Source organism: Pleurodeles waltl, chromosome 3_1 (genome assembly GCF_031143425.1).
Source record: "Pleurodeles waltl isolate 20211129_DDA chromosome 3_1, aPleWal1.hap1.20221129, whole genome shotgun sequence".
Lineage (NCBI taxonomy): Eukaryota > Metazoa > Chordata > Amphibia > Caudata > Salamandridae > Pleurodeles > Pleurodeles waltl.
The window spans coordinates 504,423,851-504,450,343 of record NC_090440.1 but is presented as its reverse complement, the minus strand read 5'-3'; positions in this window follow the sequence as shown (position 1 = coordinate 504,450,343).

Here is a 26,493-nt window from a genome sequence, read left to right as displayed (position 1 = left end):
GTGGTATAGGCCTGACTGCGTGGCAAAGGCAGTTTTTTCCTTGTCTTCGGTTGCTAGTGGGATCTGCCAATAGCCCTTAGTGAGATCCAAGGTTGACATGTATTCGGCTTTTCCTAGTTTTTCTAACAAATCATCAACTCAGGGCATTGGATATGTATCGAATAGGGATATTTCGTTCAGTTTGCGGAAATCAATACAAAATCGGACCGATCCGTCAGGTTTAGGGACTATAACGACAGGAGAACACCATGGGCTTGAGGAAGGCTCTATAACATGTAAATTAAGCATCTTTTGTACTTCTTCTTCTATGATATGTCTGCGGGACTCTGGTATACAATAGGGTCTTAGTCTTACTATTTGCCCCTCAGGGGTCCTAATGTGGTGTTGCACTATATTGGTTCTTCCGGGATTTTGTGAAAAAAAATCCCGAAAGGAATTTACTAATTTAAGAAGTTGCGATTTTTGACTTTCTGTAAGATTCGGATTGTATGGCGGGTTCTCTTCTGTTTCCTCCAGATTAGGAGGAGGAAATTCAATTCCTAAGGGGGCTCCCGGTGTTACCAAAAATCCCGAGGCTTCCATCGGAGCACTTTCCTGGGGTTCCTCCCATTTTTTTAATAGATTCACATGATATATTTGTGTTCTTTTGGGATGTCTAGAGATCTCAATTAAGTATGTGACTGGGGAGATGGGTCTGATGATGGTAAAGGGACCCTGCCATCGAGCTAGTAACTTATTTTCAGAACAGGGTCTTAATATTAAGACCCTGTCATGTGCTTGAAAAGATCGAGGTTTTGCACCTCGATCGTAGTACTCCTTTTGATTGACCTGTGCTTTTTCTAAATGGTTGCGGACATCTTCCCAGACCGACTGAAGTTGTGTTTTTAACTTGTAAACATATTCAAGAAGAGGTCTCTCCTCTTCACCCTCTTCCTCCCAATGCTCTGCTGCCATATCTACAAGATTGCGAGGTTGGCGACCAAAGACCAACTCAAAAGGGCTATGCCCGGTTGAGGCCTGTTCATGGGTTCTTATTGCATAGAGGACAAGAGGAAGTTTTTGGTCCCAATCTTTCCCTGTCTCTGATACTGTTTTCCGAAGTAAAGTTTTGATGGTACGGTTGTACCGTTCAACTAGGCCATCGGTTTGGGGATGGTAAACTGACGTTTTTAACTGTTTTATCCCTAGTATCTTACAGATATGTTTCATTAGTGTTGACATAAAAGGAGTTCCCTGATCCGTCAGGATTTCTTTAGGAAATCCTACTCGGGCAAAGAAGGTGATCATTGCTTGTGCCACAGCCTTAGTGGTCATGCTGGAAAGGGGAATGGCTTCTGGATACCTTGTGGCATAATCTACTAACACCAATATGTAGGTGTGTCCTTTGGTAGAGGTGAGAAGGGGTCCCACCAAATCCATTCCGACCCGGGAGAAAGGTACGTCGATAATAGGAAGGGGTTGAAGAGGGGCTTTTCTCTGGGGTCCGGGATCAATCAATTGGCATCGGGGACACTGTGCACAATATCTCCTAAGTTGGCCATAGATCCCTGGCCAGTAAAATCGTCTAAGTAGGTATTCTTCTGTTTTTCACGTCCATAGTGCCCTCCCCCGGATTGGTTATGTGCAAGGAAGAGAACCTGCATTCGATACGGTTCAGGTACCACTGTTTCTTTTCGACCCCATTGAGGTGGAGAATTCTATATAAGAGATTGTTTTGGATCAAGAAGCAGGGACCCACCTCATTTGTAGACTGGGACTTGGCTATTTTCCACGCATGGCGTAAGGTTGGGTCTTCTCGCTGACTTGCCCTAAATGATAGAGGGTGTGAGGTGCTGTTGGTCACCTCCTCTCCTAGGCATCCTTCTTGTCCTGAGACCAGGAAATTTCTTTTTGCTTGTCTTTTCTCCCGTCTCGTCAATTTTCTCCGACAGGGTTTGTTCTCTATATAGGCGTTATAGAATGGTGCCTCCTCCCACCAATCCTCGGCTAGATTCTGGGTCTTAACTGTCTCTAGGATCTCAGGGAATCGTATATAATCCGTACCCTGAATGCATTCTTCCACCAGCCTGTTCATGACTCCTACTGATAAGATGTCCTGATATCCTCCCCATTCTATTTGCGTCAGGGCCAGGGGATAATCCTTCTTGTCACCATGAATGCAACAAATGGTTACCCATTGATTAGTTGGTGGGTTGGACGTTTTAAGTATGTCGGCTCGTACCACTGACTGACTACAACCTGAGTCTATAAGGGCTACTATAACTCGTCCATTTAGTCGAATGGGTTGTTTATATTTAGGCGTACCCGACCCTGAATATAAAACCCTTCCTCTGGGACCCCTATTTCCATAGGTTCCTCTTTTTCTCTTTTCCGTGGGCATGTTCTGGCTATATGTCCCCACTCTCCACAACTATAGCATTGTGGCTGTTGTGTGGGAGGGGTGTCTCCAGAACGACATGGCCCGGCCTCTCCTGAATAATGACGTGCAGAGGGTTTGTAGGGTACCATAGGAATTTTGTTGGTCGGCTTCAGACTGGGGTTCTTAAAATCAGCGGACCTATGGTAGGCGCAGGCAAGATCTACTGCCATGTCGGTGTTAACATTAGGGTGTTGCCTTATCCAACCCCTGGTGGAAGGGGGAAGAGATTCCAGGTACTGTTCCAGAATAACAGCTTTGATGACATCCTCCCTCTCCGTCCCCAGTGGTCCTAGCCACTTTAACCTGAGGTCTTTCACTCTAAAATAAAAGGTCTGGGGGTCTTCTGCTGGTCCCCATTTGATTTTCCTAAACTTTAGTCTATAATATTCGGTATCGTGACCCACTCTTTCTAGTATACTTTTTTTTAATTTCTTTAACCCCTCCGGGGTTAGCAGCTTGGTAGGCTGTTTGTAGAATGCCCGTTAGTAAGGGGGCTATATGTTGTCCCCAGCGTTCTTCTGGCCATTGTGCAGATGAGGCTACACGCTCGAAGTTCGTAAAGAATGCGTCTGGGTCCTCCCCTTCCTGGAATTTCTGCAGTACTGAGCTGGGGACATTGGGATGTACCTTACTTGCCGCAATAGTCTCTGTCAGTTTTTGTAAAGCGGTCTCGTGCACTAACTGATTATTGGCCATGATGGTAGCCTGGCTCTTTAGTGCACTCTGTAAGGCTTCCCGATCTTCTTTGGCCTCCCTCTGGTGGGCTTCCCACACTAATTGGAGGTGCCTCTGACCTTCCGCCAGCTGCTGGATCATGTCCTCTAAGGTAGGTTTTTCCCCCATTATGTCTGTTTTCCTTCTTATCACCGACAAGTTAACATCCCACTTCTGACACCATTGTCACGTGGGTCGGTGACAGAAGGACTCAGAGACTCAGGTAAGGAGATAAGGTACTTATTTACAAGTAGTTATTATTAATATTGTTATTATTATTGTTATAGCTGCGACAGTTTCTTGGGGTTTTCTCCGGCCAATTTCTCTTTTCCTTTTTTTTTTCTTTCTCCCGCTTGACTGGCGAAGGTCCTGGTAGGTGTCTCCCGTGGGCCGGAAAAGAAGGAAAGGGAAGGTAAGTCAGGATGGTTCTATCTTATGGGAATAAGTTTTAAAATTAGAGTGGGACGAATAGAGGGGGAGAGAGAGAGAGAGAGAGAGAGAGAGAGAGAGAGAGAGAGAGAGAGAGAGAGAGAGAGAGTGCTTATGTGGGAAATAAAGAGTGGCAGAATGTGATATGGTCATCCTCCGTGCACCCGGGTGTTTTATTAGGGCGTCAGTTTCGTGTATATTTGCCCGCCATACTACAGAACTGAAGGGTTTTCTCGTGCCTTGCTTTTTCTGCCGTGCTCCCCTTTCGTCTCCCCTCAATTCCTTTCCTCCCTGCCCTCCTCTCAGTCCGCTATTCCCCCTCCTCCTCCCTGTCCCGACTCAGATAGAAAAATTGTCTGTCCCTCAGAAGGGACCGTACCTTAGACAGCCACGCCCCTCCTGGGACGTGGCGGCGTTTTGGCGTCTCCACACTCGCTTCTGGGCTTCTCCGTTCTTCTTTGTCCCTGGCAGGTTCGGGACCCTCTGGGCTTCCTTTCGGCGGCTCCGAGGTGTCTGCCTCTTCGTCTAGTCTCTGTCGTCAATCTTCTTTCTCTCTGTTGACCTCCTCCTCGCGTAGTCCGTCCTCCCTTTTCTTTCTCTTCACAACCCGGAAATCCGGGTGTACGTTGCTGACGCCGGCTCCCCGGTCGTCAAGGCAACTAGAGACGCTGCTCGCGCACCCGCGCGAGCAGTTCTTTTCCGACGTGTAGGCAGTGTCCTCATCTACCCGGTTACATGGACCTCTCCCATTTCCTGCAGCCCCAGACAACCAGGTACCCCCTGATTCAATTAGTAGAGGGCTGGAAAGGGGTGTGTTATGGGAAACCTAGCCACACCAGTGGGTAGACTCAGCCAGATCTAAACCCTGAGATTGATTTTGTGCCATTCTGGAGGAATCTTGCTCCCTGGGATTGGTCTTTTCCACACTTCCCAGGAAGCGGTCACTCTGGTGGCTGGTGGCCACAAGCAGCCCCCCTGCCTGCCACCCCAGGAGCAAGGATAAATATGGCAGAGCTGCCCCACACTTCAGATCACTAATGGAAAAAGACAAGAAGAAAAAGGACTGCCCTGCTGGTCCCCTGGCCCGCACCTGGACACAGCACTCAGAAGGACTGCACCAGCTGCACTCTTTGGTCTTCACAAAAAAATGTCGTCAGTAAAGTTGGCCAATATCGACAATGACTCAACCTGACTTGCAGGTTTATCCTGCTGAAAAGCTTCAGAGCCCCAGGCTTCCAGGATTTGACTAGGGGCTTGTGGAAAGGCAATCTGACGCTGTGGCATAGAAATTGGCTCCAGAAAAGTTTCTAAATCTGAAGGTAAAAGTCTGACCAAGGCTTCCCGCGCAGTGTATCCGAGGAGGGCTCCAGCGAGGTCGGCTTCAAATTTCGACTTGGGTCTCAGACGAAGGATTCCATCTTGAAAAGGTTTCTAAGTCCGAAGTTAGAGAACTTGACTGAGGCCTCCAGCGCAGCATATCCGAAGGGCGCTCCAACGAGGTCGGCCTCAACTTGTGACTTCGTCCCGGTAGAGGAAAAAATCTTCAAGAAAACGACTAGTGTGAAGGTAAAACTTTAACTGAGGCCTCCTGCTCAGTGTAGCCGAGCAGGATCCCTTGTGGTTGGCCTCAACATTTGACTTTGCCCCGGTCAAGAGCGACCAGATGTCGAGAGTCATGCTTTTGATTTCTAAGCCCGAAAAAACATTTAGGCCCTCATTACAACCCTGGTGGATGGTGTTAAAGCGACGTTAATACCGCCAACAGGCCAGCGGTAAAAAAAACAGAATCACGACCACAACGGGAACCGCCAGCACTGACAGCCACTTTAACACTCTGACCGCCACAGCGGTAGCAACAAACACCGCAGCGGTCACTGCCAAAAGACAGGCGGAAGACAATGTACTGCCCACCCCATTACAACCCGCCAATCCGCCAGCTTTTCCGGGGTGGTAACAACGCCATCAAAAGCATGGCGGAAACAGTCTTTGGAAGGGAAACCACTCATCGTTCAACACTAAACGAAGAACCAGGACTTCAAAGAGCCCGAGCTGCAGGTCCTGCCGATGCTCGTGTATCTGCTCTTATACCAGGAACATAAAAGATGGTGGCGGCGACGACCATGGTGAGTACTGCACCTAGTACACAGGGGAAGGAGGGAGGAAAAAGAGAGTGGTACACACATGCAACACCCCCACCCCCAACCTCACCCACAAAACCAAACACACAAACAGGTTCAACAACATTACAGATACACCCCGTAACCCCCTGGAAGAACGCAAGGACAAAAGGAATTGAGTCAAACCAGTGATATTTCAGAAATAGGCAGATATACAATAGAAATTGAAAAACAGTATTTACAGAAATGTAGAAAATGTACAGAAGTCCGTACATTGTCCTTCACAAATGTTCGTTGGTCACTGGGCCAAAAATCATGGGTTAATGCCTCAATACGGAGAGAACACTGCAGGGGCATCAGGTCGAAAACACACAGGCACCTCAGGGAGATGGGGAAGAGGGGGCACTTCAGCCGGAAGATGGTACAATGCCACTGCTCCTCAAGGGGACTCCATGCCCACAGTGATGTCCTGGGGAGAGCAAAGCCACAGTCTCTCAAGTGGGTGGTTTGCCCAGTACTTGGTCCTGGGGAGTGCAAGGCCTCAATCTCTGGAGTGGATGGCTTCTCCACTGGTTCTGGAGGGTGCTTTGTGCCCAGAGTGCTTCATCCTGCCAAGAATAGGGTGAGCAGATGCCTTTCTCCACTGGTCCTGGAGGGGGCTTGGTGCCCAGAGTGCTTCATCCTGCCAAAGATAGGGTGAGTGGATGCCTTTCTCCACTGGTTCTGGAGGGGGCTTGGTGCTCAGTGATGCAGTACTTGGGGTGTGCCAGTACACATTCCTTCACCTGGGGGTCTGAGGCATGTGATTAGCGGGAACATGTAGCATGATAGTTCATGGAGGATGGGCTAGGCTCCATCCTGCGGTTCCTAAGGCTGCTAAGTGGTGGTAGTGCCAGAGCTGGTGGGGGTGCTGCCAGTGGTGGTGGTAGGCTCCAGCTCATCTCCTGCAGCCTCGGACAGCCGCCCACTGGGGCTGCTGCTGTTGGTAGTGGTCCTACTGTCAGCGGTGCAGGTGGCGGTGCTTGCGGCATGCTTGTGGCGGGATGCTGGCGGTGCTGGCCGTGGTGCAGGTGCTGTTGCTGCCAGTGGCGGAGGGAGGCTCCAGCCCTTTCCCCTACAGCCTCAGACGGCTGCCCACTGGGGATGCTGCTGCTGACAGAAGTGGTGGCTGATGGCGGTGCTGCATGCGTTGCAGGCGGTGGGCCTGCCACTTCTGCTGCTGGGCACCAGGGCTTCTCCTGCATCCTCTGAAGTGCCTTGCCATCGATTTTCTTCCCATCCTCACTTTGGCAGATGCTTTTGTGCCCTTGGCTCTGTCAGCTGGAGGTTTGGAGGAGGCCTTTCTGGGTGGGTCGTGCTCCTTGCTCTTACTGCATGCTGACCCCTTCTTCACCTTGGCAGGTGGCGGAATGGTTTGATCCTTTGCAGGGGTTGATGGTACACTGGCTTTCCTGACGGGTACCCCCTTTGAGCCTCTGGGAGTTGCAGGTTCCACATTGGACGGTGACTTGGTGGCTGAGGTGCTGGGCTGGGTTCTGGACACCCTGGCCCGAGGGGAAGGACGGGGTGGGGGGGTAGGGAACAGGTCAATGTTTGCCAGGAAAAGTTTTTTAGACACACTGGGGCGGGAAGATGGAGACAGTATGGGAGTGGAGGAAGAGAGAGTGGTTGTAGGAGGTGTCTTTCTGCTGAGTTTGGGTGAGGGTGCATGGGCTGGATGCTGTTGTGAGTTGCATGGCTATTGGGTGGGTGGGTGCTTGCGTTTGTGTACTTTGGGAGGAGGGGTCACAAACACACTGAGAGAGGACACAGGGGACGTGTGCATGGTTTTGGGGGTTGTAACTGCCAGTGAGGGGTGTGTTGTGATGGGCATGCTGTTGATGGAGGTAGTGGATGGGTTGCGGCGTGAGCCGCGCCCTTGCCATTTACTATTTCTATTGAGGCCCCAAATTGGGCATGGGGCCTCGATACGTTAAGGGCGCAGCGCGCCTCTGCTGGTTTTTGCCTCCCTCTACTCTCCATTCCCCCACTTACCTTTTGCTTCTTTTTTCTTTCTTCTTTTCTGCCTTCCTCGTTTCTTCCTGCATTTATGCCTTTCTTTCATGTCCTTGAAACATTCTCCTTCCAAGCATGCCTTCCTTTTCCCTGCATGCCTTTGGAACCTTACTTAACATGGTGACTTTTGCTATGGGTTTCTATGCTATGTTCCAAATCCAATGTGGTGTCTTTTACTTCCTTCCGGTCACTTCCTGTTCTTTGGGTATATAAGGTGTGTCATTCCTGTTCTCTTTGCACTGCAACACTTCCTTTGGGTGGTGATCTTCGCTCCTGTTCTTCTGCATCAATTATATGTTTTCTGAGCCTGTTGCAGCTTTTTTCCTTGTCAATTTTGCCTTTTGTTCAGATTTACTTTTTACTTTTAGTTTTTGTTCCAGGAGTTCCTGTTTGAGGTTTTTTCCCTTTTTGGGATTTTTTTCCCTAGGGGACTCCTTCTGGAGGGCACGGACTGCCTTTGGCGTTCCCTCCATCAGCAGCACTGTGGCTACCAGAAAGGGTCGCCCCTACTTGGGTCAAGACAGAACCTATAGGAATCTAGACCTCGCCACATTTCCAGTGGGCCACAGACACAGACAATGAGTAGGTCGTGACAAGATGAGGATGTAGTGCATGCAGGTGTGAGTGGAGACGAAACTGGGAGGGAGGTGGACGAAGAGCAGGAGGGGGACACAGTGGAGGCAGTGGATGTTGGTGTGCCTGCATGGATATGGTATTTGTGTGAGTGCCTGAGAGATGAAGTGTGGTGCTTATGTTTGCCTGAGCCACCTTTGTGTGGTGATTTGGGTGAATGCTGGTCTGAAGGTGTGCCTGGTATATGCTGGGGTTGAGGGGATTGGGTCTGGGTAGAGGAAGTTGGAGGGGGAGGCTAGACACAGGGACAATGGCTGCCATCAGTGCAGAGGCCAGAGCATGACTACTCTCTGTTGGGCCGCCACACCAGAATGAATGCCCTACAGGTATGCATTTGTTTGTTGCAAATGCCTCTTGACACCCTGAATGGCATTCAGAATGGTTGACTGCCCAACAGTGAGGGATCTCAGGAGGTCAATAGCCTCCTCACTGAGGGCAGCAGGGCTGACTGGGGCAGGGCCTGAGGTGCCTGGGGAGAAGGAGATGCCCACCCTCCTGGGTGAGCGGGCACAGGAAACATGCTGAGGGGCTGGTGGGAGGGCAGTGCTGGTAGGGGGGGTGGCAGCTGTACCTGTTGTTGGGGTGGGCACTGAGGTGTTCGCCACCACCAGGGAGCTTCCATCGGAGGAGTAGTCGCTGTTTGTGGTCTCCCCTCCTGTCCCAGTCGTGGTGCTCCCCTCGCCCTCCATCCCACTGGTGCCCTCACCATCAGTGGATTCGGCCTCCAGGCCCATGTGGGATGAAGCACCCTCTGTCACTGGGGCCTCTGCTCCTCCACCAGATGATGCTAATGCACACAAGAACAGGGTGACAAAACAAAAAGGGGGAGGAAGAGACAGTGGATAGACTTGGTCAATGCCAGCAACAACACTACCGTTGGTGTACACAACACACAGGGAGCAGCCCTATGCACTAGGCAATGCACTACCAGTTACTAAGCCAGTCACCAGCCCATGGGGTTCAATGCCTAACACTATTAGCTGTACACCTGAAACCCACAGGATCCTGCCCAGGAGTAGATGGCTGTCAACACTATTGGGGTAGGAGTGATTCTGAGCCTGCCCAACAAGGGACCTACCCTGTCATGTTTGCCCTAGCCCAGGGGCACCCACAGCCCACATCCCCCACCCAGGTAACTCTTAACGCGTGCAAAGTCAGGGTTCAGATTCTGTACTCACCGCCTCGTGGCTGCTGTGAGGCCTTCAAGCGCCCATCCAACTCCAGATAGGCCACCGCCAGGATGCGGAACATAAGGGAGGTCTTGGTGCGACGGGCACCCCTTCCTCGTTGGGAGGCCAGCCCCAGCTGGGCCTCCGCTGTCTTCTTTGCTCAGCAGCGCAGGTCCTCCCACCTCTTGCAGTGGGTGCTCCACCTGTCAAAGACCCCCAGGGTCTGCACCTCCTTGGCAATGGCACGCCAAATACCCTTATTCTGGTGGGCGCTGACCTGCATGGAAAAGACAGCAGAAAAGGGAATTAGTCACCCGTCCGGACCATCATACACATTGCCCAGCAGATCCCTCCCATCCCCTGATGCACATACATTGACCACCTTACATGCTGTGCTCTGGCCAGGACCCCTCTGCCCCACCTACGTGTGGCTTACACACACAGCAGTCCATACATTCATGGCCCACGCATCATGCTCACAGTGTACTGACCTGTTTGTCTGGAGGACTGTAGAGTAACGTGTGCGAGGTAGGACCCCATCCACCAGCTTCTACAACTCCTCTGCAGTGAAGGCATGGGCCCTTTCCCCAGACACATGAGCCATAGTCGCTTCCTGACACAGGTCACAGCAGCACTTGCAGTGCAGGTCCTCTCCTGTTGAAGGCCACGTAGCAAATGAGTGAGTAGATAGAAAATGGCGGTGACGTCCGCGGAGGTGCGTACCACCGGCGTACATCACCATTGGCTCCAGGAACCCATAGGGCCCAATGATAACCAATGAGAATTTGCACAGCGGTCATCGACCACCTACTGCAACAGCGCACAATGCCAGCGCAATTACCTCATTTCCACTTGTCCCTCCTCACAGGTCAGGCAGCTGCCATTTCAGGGGGGCACAGGGCATGGCATCTAACTGCGTCACAGCAGACATTGGCACATCCACGGACTCTCAAGTTCACATAATGTTTCTGCAAAGTAAACAAATCATCATTAGTGCTAAATAAGTGTGAATATGACCCTTTGTTCACCGTTCTCTTCCATAGGCTTCAACCGCTGAGGCAGAATATGAGATGGCGGCATCCTACGGTGTACAGACCCCTGGTGGACCTAGCGACAATGGAGGGCAGACACATTATCATTACCTACAGACTTGATTGTGCGACAATCCAAGAACTGTGTGCCCAATTGGAGCCAGAGCTGATGTCTGCTATCCGCCAACCCACAGGTATAGCCCCTCTAGTGCAGGTCCTGTCAGTGCTCCATTTCCTGGCAAGTTGTTCCTTCCAAACAACAGTGGCCATGGCATCAGGGATGTCACAGCCTATGTTCTCTAACGTGTTGACCAGAGTGTGGTCTGCCTGCTGAAACACATGCTCAGCTACATCGTGTTCCCCCAGGTGGAGGATTTGGCCACAGTGAAGACTGGCAGTGAGACCAGATCCTCGGGGCCTGCGCACGTTCCCAACATGTCCACCACTAGACAGCTCCAAAGCTCCCATAGATATACCACAGAGCCTGAGCGAGTCCAAGTGGGGAAAAGGGGATTAGGTAGGGAACAGCTGAGAAGGAGACCTGTTGGAAGCAAGAGGTTAAAACAACACAATGTCAAGATATAATCACATTGACTTTCAATAGACTATGGTTCTAAGAGTTCTTATACTGTAATCATGGATAACCTAAGAAATGAATATAACTAGACCTCAAGAAACCTAGGTACCAGGAAAAATCAAGAATGGGGTATTACAATGTTTCATATAAGCTTTTCATGAAATACCAAATACTGTCTAGAATACAACAACCTTCTTGAATAATGTTTCAGAATAAACATTGCATTTTTACATGAGGACAAAGGCTATCTGAACATTCCCTGGAAACAACAGGAACTGTTCTAGGAACTTAATATGCACAAAGAATGTCGCACTTTCAATTAAGCGTTTTCAAAGAAATCCGAAAGCTCAGGATAAATGTGTGCACCTCAACAAACACGGAACACCAAAGTTTTCAATGTTATGAAATGATCGCGCACACTGCCAATTTGAATGCCAAGGTTTACATGATAGAAATGAATCGCGCACTCTGCCGATTTGAACAAGAATATGCAAATGTCATGAAATGATCGCGCACACTGTTGCCGATCTGAATGCCAAGGTTTACATGATGGAAATGAATTGCGCACTCTGCCAATTCAAACAAGAATATGCAAATACCATGAAATGATCGCCCACACTGTTGCAGATCCGAATGCCAAGGTTTACATGCTAGAAATGAATCGCGCACTCTGCCGATTCGGACAAGAATATGCAAATGCCATGAAATGATCGAGCACACTGTTGCCGATCTGAATGCCAAGGTTTACATATTAGAAATGAATCACACACTCTGTCGATTCGAACAAGAATATGCAAATGCCATGAAATGATCGCGCACACTGTTGCCGATTTGAATGCCAAGGTTTAAATGATAGAAATGAATCGCGCACTCTGCCGATTCGAACAAGAATATGCAAATGCCATGAAATCACACTCACGCACACAGAGAGTTTCACAACTAGGCGCAAAACTCGAATGTCTTTGAGAATGGGGGTCGGGGCCCAGCCCGACCTCCACCTTACCGCCCTACTCAAGGATCACCAATATAATGAGGGCAGGCCTGGAATATCAAGGTATGCCTGTGGGACAGGAGCTCAGGAAGTTGCTGCTGCTCTGCACCGGGACCTCTGAATAGTGAGCACGTGAAGCTGGGCTGGCTTCCTTATACAGAGTCAAGCCCAGCCCACAAAGCACACCCAGTCATGCTGCAGGGAAAGCTTCTAGAAGGTCCTAGAAAAGGACCAGACCCTAACACACTCAGTAACCCTGCAGCAATACCTTGCAAATGAACAGTTATTGCAAACATCATTAATAATGCTTTTCAAGGTTAAACTCCGCAATGCAAAAGGTTAACATACTGCATATAAACACAATGCGTGAATTAAGCTCTCGCATAATGACTGGGTTTTTGCATTTTTGTCGCCCGTAGAGTGCGCACTGTCCTGATGTTGACAAAGGATGACTTTAATGCCCTGCGACATATCCCCAACATCATTGGTGCCATTGATGGGACACATGTGGCATTTGTCCCCCCCCCCGGAGGACTGAACAAGTTTACAGGAATAGAAAAAGCTGTCACTCAATGAATGTGCAGATGGTGTGTTTGGCAGACCAGTACATCTCCCATGTGAATGCCAAATATCCTGGCTCTGTGCATGATGCCTATATCTTGAGGAATAGCAGCATCCCATATGTTAAGGGCCAACTCCATAGGCACCGGGTGTGGCTAATAGGCGAGCCAAAGATCCCCACACAGTATGAGTAGGCGTCTGTGTATGGGGTTGTCCCTAATGGTTAGTGTATGTCTAACAGTTCTCCCTCGATGTTTTCAGGTGACTCTGGTTACCCCAACCTCTCATGGCTACTGGCTCCAGTGAGGAATGCCAGGACAAGGGCAGAGGAACGTTACAATGAGGCACATGGGCGTACAAGGAGGATTATAGAAAGAACCTTCTGCCTCCTGAAGGACAGGTTCCGGTGCTTCCATCTGACAGGTGGCTCCCTGTACTACTCACCCAAGAAGGTGTGCCAAATCATCGTAGCATCTTGCAACCACGGAACGCACCTTCCCCCGTAGGTCATTCCACCTCTTCCTGATGCCATCCCTGGTTCTTGACTGCTGTCCCACGGCGATGACCCTTTCCACGATCCTCCACCATAGCTCCATCTTCCTTGCAATGGACGTCTGCTGCACCTGTGATACGAAAAGCTGTGGCTCTACCCGGATGATTTCCTCCACCATTACCCTTAGCTCCTCCTCAGAAAACCTGGGGTGTCTTTGGGGTGCCATTGATGTGGTGCGAGTGATATGTGTGAGGATGTGTGGGGAGATGTGTTGTGGTGTATGCTGTGATGTGAGTGGATGATGTATGGGTGATGGTGTTCTGTGCATCTGATTGAGTGGGTGCTCCTGCCTTGTCTCTCTCTGTGTGCTATCTTTCTTTTTGTTGAAAGGGTTGTGGGTAATGTGGGTGGGTGTTTTATAGTGGTGTGAGTGTGTGGGTGTGGTGTGTGTATGTGGGTCAGGTGTGTGTAGTTTGAATTGTCCAATGTGGTGTAGTTTTGTAAAGGTGTGTGTATTTTGAGCGCGGCGGTGTGTACCGCCAATGGTTTACCGTGGTTGAATGTCCGCTGCGGTGATTTGTGGGCTGTGATACTGTGGGCATATTCCTGTTGGCGTAACACTGTGGGTTTGGATATCGCCAGTTTATCACTGACCTTTGGTCCTGCGGATTTGTGTGTGTGTCTGTATGGTGGTGGATTTCTCAGTGTGGGTCATAATACCCGTAGCGGAATACCGCTGTGGTCATGGTATGTTGGCATTTACCGCCAAGGTTGTAATGAAGGCCTTAATCTTTAAACATTCACATCTCCCCTTTACTGGATTTTTGCCATTTTAAAGATAAAAATATCATCTATTTTTAAACATTGGTTTTGGATTTCTATTGTGGTTTGTGTTTTACTTACTTACTGTGTTAATAATAAACCTGTCTTCTTGACTGACCTAATGGGGGTTTGTGGCCTATTGCTAAGTAAAGGTACTTACCTGCCCTTACCAATAATCCACTTTCCAACACCTCCTGTTGTGTTTCAGGAGCAGTGTATTCTTGTAGTATGAAGTGTGGATCCTTTTAATTATGGTCAATCTCTCCACTTTTTTCTGGCGAAAACTGGTCCTTTTGACTTATGACAACTGCGCCAGCTGCACTGAACACACGCTCATCAGAAAGACTGGCTACTGCACAAGCAAAACACTTCATTGCCAGCCTGCTGAGATCTGGCCATTCACAGATCTTTCCATACCAATAGACCAATGGGTTTTGATACAGGTAGACCCCCTTTGGCACATCCAGATACTACTGGACCATCCCCTGAATGGTCATTGGTAGTGCCACTTGCCCGGTCTCTGCTGCCTTTGCTTCTGCACTTTACTTTAGTCCTGCCACTTGAAACCCAGCCATTGTAGAGGTTGGGTCTGGTTCTTCCATTGCTGGTGCTGTTGCGGGTGTTGCTGCTGGCTGATGTGAGACAACAGCATTGCCCTTCCGGGAGGTTGAAGGCTGCACAAACATAACTTCTGTCTGGGACCCTAACTTCCTGCCGTTCTTCTTCCAGATGCCTCACTTGCTCAACAATCCAAGTCTTGTATTGTGAAATATCAACTTCTGACAAACTAATGAAAGTGGCGAGTATTTTTATGCAGTGGATCAAGTATTGTGGCACAGATTCACTCTTTGAAGGACATGGTCTTTCTTTGAGCTTTGAATTAACAGCCAAGTGAAGGATTAAGCTCTACACCAACTCGTACACTTCTTTTTTCACACTGGAAAACCTTTGCAACACCTTTTTAACTGGTCCTTTTGCAGATGCAACAACGGGATTGCTTGTCTCATGGTACTATCCTCCTTGCTGACTTCCTATGTGGAAACCTCAAGAGAAAGTAGCATTTGTTTCAGGCATTAGGCTAGCACACATTTGTCAAATTTGTCCATCTCCATGGTCATGCTTTTCCCAGTTGCATCCTCTCCTCTTTGAAGGACATAGCTAGTGATCGGTCTGTATTGCTCAAACAGATGTTACAACATGTATTAGGTCAAGTTCCAATGTGCTGGCACCTCCGGCATGAGGGCTTTAACCGATATTCTATTAGCACGCTGAATGAGCCTCAACTGCCCCTGGGCTTTAAGAGAGTGACTGAAATCAGTGTAGATTATTCTGCAGATGGCCAGTATTGTTGCTGGCAATGTCTTCTTTCTTTAGAAAGTCCTGAACAATCAGGTTGATGCAATATGCCAAATACAGGATTGTGAAATGTCCACCATCAGTCTTGACTATATCACTGCTATTGTCAATGGCAACAAATACATTCCTGAGATTTCTGAGTTGCAGCCAAACACCTTGCTGTAAAAGCCATCCAAGATGTTTGCAGCTGTATGGAATTTCTCCATGGTGAACATTGCTATTGTTGCTTTCCTCCGAAAGCACTTAAAACTATCTTCAGCACTGATACCTGCAGATAGCTTACGCCTAATCACCACAAAAGAGATCCAGTGTGTGGTGATACACAATCTGTTGCTTGAAAATAGGCCCACATGTCTATCGCCAGGCGGATAGTGTAAATAGCACTCTGCTGTACTCTCCTGCAAAGCTTGTTTAACCAATTGCAAGACATCATGATGAAATGCTGGTATACCAACTCTGGCAAAATATGTCCTGTGTGGAACTTTCCATTTTGGGCAAATGGCCACCACAAATTCCAAAGAAGGAAAAGGGAAGAGGTTGAATCCTAATATTTTAGCCAACTTCCTCGTTGTACAAATGTGCCATTGGGTGGTTGCATTCTTAGGGCTCCTCTTGCCTCAGCATGCCCAAAATAGTAGCTTAGATTTTTTCTTTTGTGGTGCCACTGACACAGGCGGTTGGAGGTTTCTGATGCGGGTGCTTCTGACAGACTGCAGGGTGTACTTCGACTGAGGTAGTGGTGGATGCAGATCTCGGAGTGGGCCTTACAAATATGGAAGCTGATGGTGGTGGAAGCAGTGCCACATCCCTCTGAGCAGGTCTAAAAGGAGGAATCAACTCTGTGTCCTTGGAGCTGTCTTCCATGACAATCACAGGCTTTTACTCATCACTTTCCACAACTCTAAGGCTTTCAGGAACTTTCCTTTTCACTTGTCTCCCATGGCGTGTCTCAGACGTGGCCGGTGTCCAATCCATGTCCAGATCATCAAAAGGGTGTTTGGGGAAGGTTTGAGAAGGTTGACTCGGAAGTGTCGTCTCTGTGTCCTCTCGGCCACCTTCCATAGTGACAATCACTGCCTCGTTCTCTTCACTATCAATTTCCATAACTCTAAGGCTTTCATAAACTTTCCATTTCTCTTGTCCCTTGTGCATGTCTCAAACTCTACCAGGGTCTTCAGAAGGGGGAATGGAGGGGTGGAGTTATTTTTTCTTTCTAGAAGTTGCTCAACTTCCTTTTCTACACCTACTTCAGGAAGAACTGTTGCTGGCTGTCGCTCTCGTTGTCTACTCTGCTCAGTTTCCTGTGACTATTTGGTACTTTGAGGCTGAGAAAATCCAATTCAGACTTAGGGCCTGATTATGAGTTTAATGGTCCCATGACCGCCATGTTCGTGGTTTGAATGCCAACAGTCTGGCCCAGCGGACCGCTGTATTATGAGTTTGGAAGTTGTACAAACAGAAGACCGACAGCGGTCCAATTGCACCACGGAGCAGCACAGACTGCCATGGTCACAAGGAAGCATGAAGAGGATGCCGGGGACAGTGTTTCCACCAGGCCCATTACGAGGTTGCACACTGCCAATGTGGCCATGGCTGTCCAACCACCATGTACAAGATGGCAGAAACAGACAGTATTGAGGGAGACACTTACCTGCAGGCAACTTTACATGTCTGGGGCCACCATGGAGCCATTCACAAACATCATGCTGTTGCTGCTGCTTGTCAAAAGACCACAAAATCAAAATCAACGTGGATGCCATCAACTGTAAGTACACTCACCTATATGTATCATTAACCTTTAAAAACAGCTTGTAGCGCCGGCAAACACATCATAGGGGGGGTTACACCATGGGCAGTAGACACATGTCTCATACAACACACACTCACTGACATATATCAACATGGACACATACACACACACACACTACGCACACTTTGGCCAGGAAACTCACACTGCACTGTAACACTACACAAATACACATGGCCACACAGCTAAGGAACAGAGACACTGAAGGCTACACAACATTGTCACACACAGCAACAAAAAGACCCCTACAGAACATATACAAATACAGCTCACACGACCACATTCCACACTGGCCAGGGACTGTCCCCACAAACAACACACATATCTATCGATGTGGCATGCAACACAAAATAGACCACCAGTAAACAGCCCTGCAATGGACACACACATCACAGCACATTGAAAGCACAATGGCATGCATAAAAAACTGAGATAAATACACCAAGACATATAGCACTTTGAACAGGACCCTCAAACGATATCTTCACAGGAAATGGCTCTGCATGGGTCTCAGGGACAAGCAATACCAAAACCAATTGTCATGCACATCTAAACAATGGGGAAGGGAAAGTCAACATAGCACATACAACTCCTAGTGCAAGGTACAAACCTCTACAGGAACCATCTGCAAGGGATACACTTCTAAATGGACAGGCAGTTCCAAACAAAGGTAGCACAATTCAACACACTCCATGTCTGCACATACACAATTCAAGATGACACACATCTCATGTATGCATAAGCCAATCAGGAGGACATGTCTAATACCATGCATGCTCTCATTGGACATCACAATACAAAATACTTAGCAGACCAAACAGTGCACAATGGCATGACAATGACACCACCTTTGCATTTACACACACATACCTATACATACAATATATGCCCTTCTCCTGGGGAACAACAGCACTGCATACACACCCACATACTGCTAACAACAGCAACTGGAGCAGCAAGCAGGCTCAAACACACACAACTGCAGACACACAACCAAAGTCACTCCGGGACAACAAAAAACTGGAAAAGGAATTGCAGGACAAAGGTGTGCGGAAAAAACAAAGTAACTGTTGGGTTTATTCCCAGGAGAAAGTAAGATTGTCCAAAGGCCATTGGCTAGTCCATTAATATTGCCAACAATGGCATACTGTTGTGCCCGAACCTGACTCCTGACTGGCATGAACCTCAATAGGAAGGGGCATCAAGGGGGCAGGCATGCATCTCAGGGATTACCAAGATTGGATTTGGGAGGTGGGGTGGGCTGGGGAGGGATAGTCTTCTTCTTGGGAGGGGTGGGCTTCTTTGGGAGGGTAGAGAAATAGCTACTTGCATGAGAGGCCTTGGAAGTGGAAGGGACAGAATGGGAGCTGGGTGGAGTACTTGGGAAGAGGGAGGTGGATGGGGGATGGAATTTGGGGGGTGACTGGCTGCCATCAGTGTAGAGGCCAGAGTCTGAAAAGATGTCTGTAGGCCAGACATTGCACCATGAATGCCTTTCAGGAATGCATTAGTCTTTTGTAGCTGACTTGCCAATCCCTGGATGGCATTCACAATGGCAGTCTGACCCACAGAGATCATTCTCAGGAGGTTAATAGCCTCCTCAATGAGGGTAGCACGAGTAACAGGGGCTGGGGTGAGGGGTGCCTGTGGCAAAGGGGATACCCACCCTCTTGGGTGAGCAGGCAAGGACAACTAGGTGGGGAGCAACAGGGAGGGTGGTGATAGAACAGAAAGTGGCAGACAAGAATGGTATTGTGGGGATTCCCCGATGGGTCTGCCACCACTAGGGAGTGGCCACTGAAGGATGAATCAGATGATGAGGATGTAGATCCTGTATCCCCGTTGCACTCCCCTCACCCTCCAGGCCACTGGGACCCTCTGTGTTAGTGAATGAATGAATGAATGAATCTCTGTGTTAGTGGAATCTAGACACAAGGTCCCGTGGCCAGATGCGTTTCCACTCAGATGTGCCACGTCTCCTTCGCCTGCCTGTGCTGATGCTGCAAAAACAATGAGAAATAGGTTCATAACATATACATTATAGCACTTTAATCACAACTCTGACAATACCATCATGTCAAGTAGGCTCTATCAAGAAATCCTCCAAAGTGGCACAATAATGTGCCATACGTTATGCATGCATGCCATCTGGACTTACCAAAGTTACCAACAGGCTAATCAGGATCCCAGACAACTAAAATTGCATGGCTGAAGTCTTGCAACCACAATGACCATACAACAACTAGGTGACCTCTCCATCCTCACAGATATGCCACATGCAGAAGACCTCAGTTTACCTGTACCCAACAATACTATCCCTTTGTAAAGTAACTTCCAATATTTTACACACAAGTTTATGCACGCATCTTTTTTGCACATACATGATGTAGCAACAATTTGAGATGATGACAATGAAATCCAGGTATCTCACATACAAAAGTGAAACATCCTGGAGTAGTTGACATAGAAATATCCATGTCACAATGGACACATTTCAACAATGTGCAGCTCAAAAAGTGACACCTTTCCTAATAGAGTCAAGGACGTAGTATCAATGTGACACAGATAGGCCTCACATGTGTCATTGAAACGAGCAACATTGACTTCAGGTCCAATATCTCAGAGAGAGACATCTCCGGAATATACACAATAGTCACTACTAATGTATGACACCGATTACAATGACACCATCTGAGTGTGTCTGTGGTACACATCTGTACCTTGCATGTTGGAGAGACACATAACTTGCAGGGAATAATAGAAGGTCCCAACCTGTTGTCTAATGAGAAACCATGTCACTATCCACATCTTAGACATGTCAACCCTGGTATCTGTAAGTCACTCCATGATGCATGACAACAGTCAGGGAACAATCCTCAATAATTTGACATGTGCAGTGCACTTTTCCACAAGATGCCACATCAAGGACATAGGTAAACACAGAGTTGTTCCACAATCTGGGCCCAAATGTCATGCCCCTCATTGCTACCACAGTCCTACATGCCAAACGACATACTATGATGCATGATGGTATCTGTTAGACAATAAACAATGCTGACACACTCCTGTCTGTGCCATGACATAAAATGGACTGGCATTGTAACAAGTTTCCATGCACATATATGTGAGGGAATACAGACATCATCCCATCAGCATGCATGAAACTGCAGAATAAGGATCTTTTCTAAAGAGAAAAGGACACATGCTGACATGTAGGCACAAAGAATGTTGGCTACAGTCATGGGACATAATTCTACTCAATAAACATTCCCCACTTACTAAGGGAAAGTAGTTTGCTACATCTGCAAACCATTAGCCATGTAAACCATGTCACATCTATGCTGGGCACAAACACATCACAGACTGCAGTGAGGCACCTGCAGACATCATACACAGAAAATAATCTGCTTCTGGGTGGCAGATGTCTACATGCACATATGCCCAGGCACATGGAAGATGCAAGTGATCCATATCCCACTTACCTTTTGTCTGTGACTTTCAGGGGTAGTGATCTGTGGGTCAGAAATTACACCCACTACAACAACACAAAGTATATGTATGATCACTGTACACAGCCATTTGTGGTCCCTGCAGAGAAAGTTGTTTGAGGATTCCCCCCAGGTTTGTACCATATCCCAGGTTCAGAAAGCAAGGTAGACCAGTTTGATACACATGACATGTCAACACAAACAATCTCCCAACTACGGTGTGACAGATGGCTCATCCCTAATTGTCAGGGGGAGCAGTCAGTATGCCACTCAATCAACTGACAATGGGACAGGCAGGAAATTGCTGTCTAATCACCCTCTTGTGGCTGCTGGCTGGCCTCAAGTGCCCATCCAGCTCCGGGTATGACACTGCCAGAATGCGGGCCAAAAGGGGGGTCATGGTCCGAGGGGCATCCCACCAACATTGAGAGGACAGCTCCAGCAGGGCCTTCACGACCTTCTGGGCCCAGCATCTCAGGTCCTCCCACCTCTTTCTGCAGAGGACGCTCTGCCGGTTGTGGAACCCCAGGGTCTACACCTTCTTGGCAATGGCTCTCCAAATCCCTTTCCTCTGATTGGTTTTGTATGGATGCAAAAGAAAAGACAAGAAATTATGTCCACTAGTCCCATCCAAAATGGCTAAATCACATATGTCAGTACACAAAGCTATAAACACTCTTTTTTGCCCAAACTGCCCAAGTGTGCCACATACCAGCCACTGAGTACAGGGACATGACTACAAACACTTCCCAATCTGTAGACCAATCCGTCACCCTGCTCAGGCCCACCACTGACTAGATAGGCCAACTGACATTTTGTGGGACATGCTCTAGCAATCTGGCTGAGAGCTGAGGAACCATGGGACACATCACACCTCTGTGGCTTCTGAATGGCACACTTCTTATGCATTAATGCATTAATACACTCACACTCTGTGAGAATGATTCCCTGCATAAAGTTCCTACACGCTACTGCCAGAGTACAAACTCAAACATTACACATTGGTAATGAAGAAGGGACTGGCATGGTGGGTATAGAAGGTTTCTAACCTGTCCATGTGTGGACAGGTGGTCTGGCAAATGCATACTCATGCCGCCTCATGAGCTGGGATTCTGTATTATATACATGTACCACAGAACATGCTTCTTGACTTATGAGTCCATCCTGCAGAGATAACATCCAACAAACAAAGGCATGCATTGTTCATTTTCTGCTATGTGACCAAAGAAATGAGTCACATATCATGGATTTCCAGGATTCATCACACTGCACTGTGGGACCATCATTTATTCAATAAGCCTGCACACGACAAATATGACCTGTGTGATGTTGTCATTTGGGAGTAAGTTACCTGTCAGGGGTCAGAGACACGTATTGACAGTGATGCCAAGTGCACATTATACACAGATCATTATCTCTCTACTAAAACCTTTCACATACTCATCAGGGAAAGCAGCATTTTCTCACAGAGCCTGGACTGATTCACATTACAAGATATACTTGGATACAGGCAGTGGGCACAGTGTCACCACTGCATAGTCAAGAAGACTCGCCACCATCCTAGACTTGGACCCATAGTGGGAGACACATTTGAAAGGCCCTGGTCTCTGCAGGCTGAGCAGACAAAACCTACATGGACCTCCATTCCCATCACTTCTATGCACGACAATACATTATGTCGCCAACAACAATTTGGCATGTGGTTTGTATGTGGCAACCTGAAGGGCAGAGTTAGTCAGGAAATGCCTTCAGAATAAGAGTTTTGTAAGGCGAGATGTGTTTGAAATCTCACAGGCAACAAAGTCATAGATCACTTGAGACACACCTGACGCATGTAACATGCATACAAAGCTGATGCTGTCATGCAACTACATGTGGTCTCACATTGACAACATCCATGTGTCAAGTGATGTATGGGGGTGGATGTGATGTCACCTCTCCTAGATTTGTTCATCTAACATAAGGTACAATAGGGTGCACTCAAAACAGATACACACACACCAAAGGCTAAAGACCTAGCATCTGGCTCTGAACACAGTTGCATGAAAATTTACTCTCCCACTGATGCCACACCGACTTCACCTCCATGGCCTTGACTTTATATACTGGCAAACATGGGCACAATCTAACCTGTGAGGAAGGAAAAAATGAGGAAGTACAGTGAAAAAAGTGGACATGAACTGCTTACCTGCCCCTGTGGTGCACCATAGATCTGTTCATACAGGGGTAGGACCTCCTCCCACTAGCCTCTACAGCTCCTCTGTGGAGAAGGCAGGGCCCTATCACCTGTTGGACGTGGCATGATTGATCCCAGAGGCAGTACACCGCAGCTCAGGTCGTGGAAGTCTTCAGAACATGGCGGTCATGTCTGCCACATATGCATCCGTCACCGCCGGCGGACACAGCCACTGGCCTGCGACTGCCACTAGCAATGTTAGCATATGGCTGTGTCCGAAGCAGTAGCAATCTCCTACCGCCATGACGACTTCTGCCAGTGGTCGCGCGCAGTCCATAATGTCCAGTAGAATAGGTCAGGCCTTCGCAATTTTAGAGGCATGAAATGCGGTATATGGTTAATAAAAATGTGGCACAACTCCAAAAATGTTGTTAATACCAATGATAAGAGATTGTCTTGTCCTGTAATGTGGGTCTTTTGAGTTAGACACTATTTGTGTGCATTGCTTGGCACATATGGCAACTTGCTTTGTGGCACAGCCCCTACACCCCCTCCCATGTAATTTAAATGTAATTTAAGTCTTGGCACATCAAGTCACAGTCTAAGTGGCAAGTATCATGCACAAATTCCTTCCTGCTGTCCAGATAGATGATGTGTACACATTTGTGGCAAAGCAAGGGGGGAACATATTGATTCTGTGTCATTGACAGTGGTGATGTGTACTGTGTATTCATATCCTCAACTTCTGACATACCTTGTCATAGTTTACCATTGACATGCCTAATGTATGTTGCAAGGGACAAATTAAATTGAGTGATGGCTAAACTCATTACTTGTCCTACATGGGTAGCCAGGGAGGGAAAGGATCAGACATCCTCCTGTCTACCGTCCCCTGCGAGACCTTCAGGCCATGGAAGAAAGACACATTGGGGGTCATTCTGACCCTGGCGGTAATTACCGCCATGGCGGAGGTCGGCGGTAGCACCGCCAACAGGCTGGCGGTGCACCGCTGGGCATTCTGACCGCGGCGGTTCAGCCGCGGCCAGAAACGGAAAGTCGGCGGTGTACCGCCGACTTCCCGCTGCCCTTGAGAATCCTCCATGGCGGCGGAGCGCGCTCCGCCGCCATGGGGATTCTGACACCCCCTACCGCCATCCGGTTCCTGGCGGGTCTCCCGCCAGGAACAGGATGGCGGTAGGGGGTGCCGCGGGGCCCCTGGGGGCCCCTGCAGTGCCCATGCCAAAGGCATGGGCACTGCAGGGGCCCCCATAAGAGGGCCCCACAAAGAATTTCAGTGTCTGCTTTGCAGACACTGAAATTCGCGACGGGTGCAACTGCACCCGTCGCACCTTCCCACTCCGCCGGCTCCATTCTGAGCCGGCGTCCTCGTGGGAAGGGTGTTTCCCGCTGGGCTGGCGGGCGGACTTTCGGCGGTCGCCCGCCGGCCCAGTGGGAAAGCCAGAATGACCGCCGCGGTATTTCGGCGGGAACCGCTTGGCGGGCGGCGACCGCTGTCCGCCGCGGTCAGAATCACCCCCATTATCTACATCTACCATCTGAATCGGCAAAACAATTGTGGATCTCTGTCGTCAGTTGGAGCCAGATCTGATGCCTGCCATTTGTCATCCAAATAGCATACCACCCATTACACAAGTCATGTCAGTGTTGCACTTCCTGGCCACAGTGTCCTTGCAAAATACAGTGGCCCTATCTGATGGGATGTCCCAGCTTATGTTCAGTCTTTAATTGAAGGGTGTACTCTCAGCAGTGTTAAAACACCTTGACAGCTATATTGGGTTTCCTGAAGGTGAGGATTTCGCCCATGTGAAGGCTGACTTCTATGGTTTGGCACACATCCCACATGTTGTGGGAGCCATTGATGGTACACATGTTACCTTGGTTCCATCGCATGGGAATGAACAAGTCTATCATAAGAGCAAGAACTTCCATTCCATCAATGTCCAAGTTGTTTGTCTGGATGACCTCTACATATCACAGGTCTTTGCCCGTTATCTGGGTTCAGTTCATGATGCCTTCTTCATGCGGAACAGAGCAATCCCACAGCTGATATCACAACTGTACACGGAGGGCCTGGCTGGTTGGTAAGTCACACATGTCATGTTTGTTTGTATGAAATATCTGCAGCAAAATTTCAGATGAGAGGTACTCATATTTGCACATGTATCCCATTCCATTCCAGGGAACTCTGCATACCCAAACCATCCATGGATTGTGACACCAGTGAGGAACCCAACTACGCCAAGGGAAGTCTACTTCAACGATGCTCATGAAGGACACAGCATGTCGTGGAGTGGGCTTTTGGGCTCCTGAAAGCCAGATTTAGGTGTCTGGACAAGACAGGTGGAGCCCTCTTCTACTCATCCGAAAAAGTATGCTAGATCATTGTAGCCTGCTGCGTGCGCCACAACATTACCCTGAGGAGAGATGTCCCATATATTTTAGATGAGGGGAAGGTAGCAGTACTACCAGGTGAGAATCCAGAAATGCTAAGTGATGAAGACTTGCAGGCAGATCTGATCAACCGCTACTTCAGTTGAGTGTGAGTATGTAATATTATGTGATTACTGTGACTGTATGGGGAACTGTAGGAGTCAGGATGTGTTGAGTAGGGTACCTGTTTCCAATAGACATGGGATCTCAAGCTATACAGTATACAGCCAAGGTTTGCTTGCTAAGCCAGACTTGGAAATGTTGCTACCTCGATTATCTGTTTTGTTTGTGTCAGTCTCATTGCATTGTGAATGGATCTCCTGTAGTTTGGTATGAGGTTTGGGACATATGTATGGTTTTTACTGCCTAAACCTCTTGTGTTGTGCTTTAACCAAGTGTCTTCATCATGCCATCCTCATGTGAGCATTTAAGAGTTGTGACATTGGCAGGTAGCTGTTGCTGTTCTGACATATGAAGTGAACATGGATTGAGCCAAGTAATGTTGGTCACAGATATGGGGTGTATGAGTCCTATGCCAAAGCAGCTTGGACAGTGGTTGGATGGAATTCTGAAGTACACAATACACTTGTTTGATGTGGTGAGTTGGTTCAATTGTGTCATGGGTGTGATCATGTGCCACTGAAACATGTAGTGCAGTGTAATCCATGCATTCCCCCTTCACATTGTGTTGACAATAATCGTGTATGAACTTTGGATAGTCAATGTGTTTCCTCATTCCAGGTGACAGTGCCTGTGCCACAACACTAACATAGGTTTGTGTAATGCCACCAGAAGCTTGCTCATTGTAGTAGGATGGACCAATGATCAGAGATGGTTGTACTGCCCTCTGTCTGTGCCGTGGCATATGGAAAGTTGGCAGACATGGTTTTCGTATGTGATGAGGCTCTAGCTAGTGACAAGACACACTAATTTGTTAGCCTCTTCTATGGGATAATGTCTGACAAAGCCCTTTCTTCTGTGGTCTGTGGGACAGTACATTTGTGATATCTAGCTTGACTCAAAATGGTTCTGCCATTTGTGGCCATGACAGTCCAGACATTTTAACAGCCTATGTGCTGTATTGTGTAATAAAATGTTTGGTGTGACCATACACATGTGTCACTATGTTGATAATTCTCCTCAACATGACACTACCCAGGACATATCCCTCCTTCCATTACCATCTTATGTTTTCCTCATGTGC